We start from the raw sequence: 4,396 nt of genomic DNA on the forward strand, positions 1-4,396 counted from the left end.
AATTCCACTCTGCTGCGGCTACCATCAAGAGCCTTCCTTGGCTTCCTTTGGGTCGGAGAATTGAGTTTAAAGCCCTGTGTTTGGTGCACAAGGCCTTTTACAATATGGGATCAGAAGGCATTTATAATTCCTATATTCATTCATTCATTCATTACATGATACTATCCTCCCTCTGTCCGTTCTTTCAGCATCTTTCATCTCTGGATCTGACTTCCATCTCTTTGCGTTCGCACATCCTGCACTTTTCTGTCTGTCATGCACACAGGGCTTGCTTTAGGGTGATGCGACCGGTGGAGCTGCACCTGGTGCTGACCTTGGGGGCACCGTGTTTAGAAGTAACTTATGGGTTCACAAGCATCTGCCGCAGAGTTTCCTATGCCAGACCCCTGTGGTGAAAGTGGAAGATAGCCTTTTTTCTCTTTCCTCTGTTTTGTGCTTTTCTTTTCTTGACCCTTTTTGGTTTCCTTTACTGTTGTGCTGTTAAATAAAATGTCCCTTCCTAGATCACTGGAAAAAGGATTAGATTAACAATCTAGGTGGGCAGGGGAGTAAATAACATCTAATAACTCATTGAAAGAATTACAAATATCTCACTATGACGCCAGCCGTTGCCAAAGAAGTTGCAAATTGATAGTGTTGTCTCCTTCTGAGAATCTGTGTTTCTTTCCTAAATATTCACTTCTTTTGCTCTCACATCCTTGATTTCCAGTGATTCCAAGGTCTCTGCTTCACCACTATCAGAAATGCAACTCAAACTGATTTCCAAACTTGTTTTTGTTAATACTTTCTTTGTGAAAAGTATAAGGTCACAAATATTTTTTCTTTGTGTTCATTTACAATTTTTGACTCCATTTCTACAGGTGACAGAAGCATGAACAGAAAAAAGAAGGTGTAAATTTAGTGAAACACAATGAAAAGGATTATTTCAAGGAAAGTTAAAACATTCTCGAGCACTAGAGAAGAACCACATTCTATGTGCCAGGAATGGTGAGGATGTTGGAGCGGAAGAAACTGGTGAATGTGAAAGTTGTCAAATCCCTAAAGTAAAAGGACCATCAATGTTTACCAAGTGTCAGTAACTGAGATTAAGGAGAACATTGGCCACAACTGATTCCCACGCAGTTCACTTGAGAAAACTCAGTGTTGTAAATTCTGTTTGATGGTTTATGAGAAATGCTTTGGAGACCCAAACCCTCCCCAACAGATCAGTATCCGTAGACGTGTTGTGTTGTGACAGGACTGTCAAAAAGACTAATATCCCTGATTTACAAGTGCAAGCTTTTGACTCTGTCTCCTGTGATTCAGAGGAGAGAAAAGATTGTTTAAAAGAAACAAATTGTAAACGCTCTTTCTCAGATGTTGTTTCGGCAAAGATGCCGGATTATCATTTCCAATATAGGAAGATTTCCCCCCACCAACTCTGTCTCTTCGGTTGATCCGAGTAGTTTCAAATTGTCCTGTAACTTCCAAAGTGGATCATGTTCCTGTCTTAACCACTGAACAAAAAAGCATATACTGCTACAGAAAGTATAAAAGAGGCCAGTGTTACACTATTGATAATTCATAAACCACCCTGGCATGCCCTAATTACCTGCCATTACTTGTATGAACAAACATACTTAACAGGCAAACACTAAAGCCCAAAGACCTTATCAGTACCTTTAAAACTCCTAAATCAAAAGTGATAAACTAGAAAAACTAAATGAGACTAATTAAACTAGATAGAATTCCCCCGTGCATAACTTGGAGAAAATGAATCCATGAGGGGCCTCTTAATCAATACAAGGGGCTCCTCAGTGAAAGTTAATAAGACAAGTTAGATCGATGCCTTTAAAGGTAGGAAATGATCTCCAGGAAAAAACTATAATTAGTTAAATACAAATGTAAAGAAGACATCTGCAGTGTAATTTAGAAGTTAATGCTGAGTGTAACATAAACAAGAACAGACTCTGGAATCAGATTCAGTCTTAAGATGACATGTATCCAGGAACAGACCCAACTTGGAGAAACAAACAACTCGAATAAGAGCAATGAATGTGAGAACAGCTTTAGTTATCAATCCCACCTCACTAAACATGAGAAAACTAGCACTGGACGAAAACCCTATCAGTGTCCTGAATGCCAGAAAGGCTTCAGTCGCAAATCCAACCTTACAGTACATGAAAGAACCCACACTGGGCATAAACCGTATCAGTGCTCTGAATGCCATAAAAGCTTCAGTCGCAAATCCAATCTCACTTCACATGAAAGAATCCACACTGGGCAAAAACTTTATCAGTTCTCTGAATGTTGGAAACGTTTCAGTCATAAATCCAGCCTTACTGCACACGAAAGGGCCCACACTGGACAAAACCCTTTTCAGTGCTCTGAATGCTGTAAAAGCTTCAGTCAGAAATCCAACCTTACTGTGCATGAAAGAACTCACACTGGGTATAAACCGTATCAGTGCTCTGAATGCTATAAAAGCTTCAGTAACAAATCCAATCTCACTGTACATGAAAGAACCCACACTGGGCAAAAACCTTTTCAGTGCTCTGAATGCTGTAAAAGCTTCAGGCATAGATCCAGCCTTACTGCACATGAAAGGATCCACACTGGGTAAAAACCATATCAGTGCTCTGAATGCTGTAAAAGCTTCAGGCATAGATCCAGCCTTACTGCACATGAAAGAACTCACACTGGGTATAAACCGTATCAGTGTTCTGAATGCCAAAAAGGTTTCAATCACAAATCTGGTTTAACTCTACATGAGAGAATCCATACCGGCTCAAACCCTATCAGTGCTCTGAATGCCAGAATAGCTTCAGACTGAAAAAGACTCTCACTAGACACGAGAGAACTCACACTGGGGTAAAAACCTTCTTAGCTCTCTGAATGCTGGAAAAGTTTCAGTCGGAAATCTGGTCTCACTCAACCTGCGAGAACTTACCTGGAAGAAACCTCATCATTGTTCTAAATGCCAGGGAAGAGTCTGCTGGAGATTCAGTTTTATTCAACAAGAGAGAATGCACAATGAGAAAAAAAATGACCCGTGCTCTTAATGTGACAACAACTTTAGTTGTAAATGTAATTTTTCTACATAAGAGAGACAATGTGGTAGAATAAAAGGTGCTCACTGTGGACCCTGAGGAGGAGCTTTCAGCATCGCAAAACATTTACAGGAAGCAGCCACAAAGACACCGCTCCATTGATTGTCCTACAAACCGTCTACTGAGAAAAGCGCACAGCGTGGGATGGAAATGCTTGAATTAAACTCATTTCTTTGTAAACATTCAGTGTGTTTTGCTCCCTGAGTGTTTATAAGCAGAGCTCTGACCCACAAAGGCCATTCGATCCTGAACTTTGAGGCCAAGCTGCTAGATTCAGGAATGCATGTAACCTCAAACTGTTTCCAGCATTAATGAGCCTCACCAGGGGGCAGCAGCAGGAGTCCCTTTATCGTAGGTCTCTATGGGACCAATATCTGTTCTGTGCCACGGAGGGCTGATCATTGAGAAAAGCTAAAGGTGATGGATGGACTGGTAGTTAATCTCTGCAACATCCCGCCACATCATTCTCCAGTCTCTGTGCCACTAAAGACAATGCCAACCATATGCAAACCATTCTTGGCACCACCCTAAATAGTTCTAATGACTTCTGTTCCAATGGGACACGGCCTTGCATTACAAAGATCCACTTTAGCGACCTCTTTCCATGTTCTTTTTGCTACAAATGGAACCTGCTTCTCATCTGCTGAGGACAGTTTCACAAGCTTTACAATCACATCAGATACACCCAAGAGAGTCTCACAGATAATCAGGCCTATTCAGAAACTACTATAGGACGACTACAATACAACAAAATGCGATTCACAAACTACGTGCAGTCGTTCTGCCTCTCCTATCTTTTTCTTTGTGGAGTTATCTGCCTTGACTGCATAGTTTCCGCGCAAGTTAGTATAGTTTCAGTAGTAAATGTGGGAGTGACAGAGGGAAGTGGCTTTGAAATGTGAAATAATTATGAATAAAGGGGAGGGGTAAGGCAGGAGTAAAGAGGAGTATAGGGAGGTGTTTAGGGAAGGACAGGCACTCACTAGGGAATAGGCCCATTTCTATTTATGAACCACAACTATAAAGTCACTACAACCATAATGTACCTAAAGAGTCATAAATGTACTCCTGCTCAGAGCCGGAGTAAGTCCAATATCACACATGGCCATCCACTGGAACTGCAACTAGTTAAAAATAAAAAATAAAAAATTCAATGGCAAAAAATATCTCAAAAGTAAACTTTTGATTATTTTAATAAAAATGTGTTATTTAATTTAAACACAGATATAACATTCATTTTTAGTAAGGTTTAATTACACTTGTTACAATTAATTCTCTACCTCACAATGAATAATTATAAATACATA

At 40.2% G+C, this 4,396-nt stretch overlaps 1 pseudogene; it reads left to right on the forward strand.

The window, feature by feature from the left end:
- The first annotated feature begins 1,867 nt into the window (after positions 1 to 1,867).
- Positions 1,868 to 3,202, forward strand: LOC144807387 (uncharacterized; annotated as a pseudogene).
- The last annotated feature ends 1,194 nt before the right edge of the window (positions 3,203 to 4,396 follow it).

This window comes from Lissotriton helveticus, chromosome 1_2, assembly GCF_964261635.1.
Source record: "Lissotriton helveticus chromosome 1_2, aLisHel1.1, whole genome shotgun sequence".
Lineage (NCBI taxonomy): Eukaryota > Metazoa > Chordata > Amphibia > Caudata > Salamandridae > Lissotriton > Lissotriton helveticus.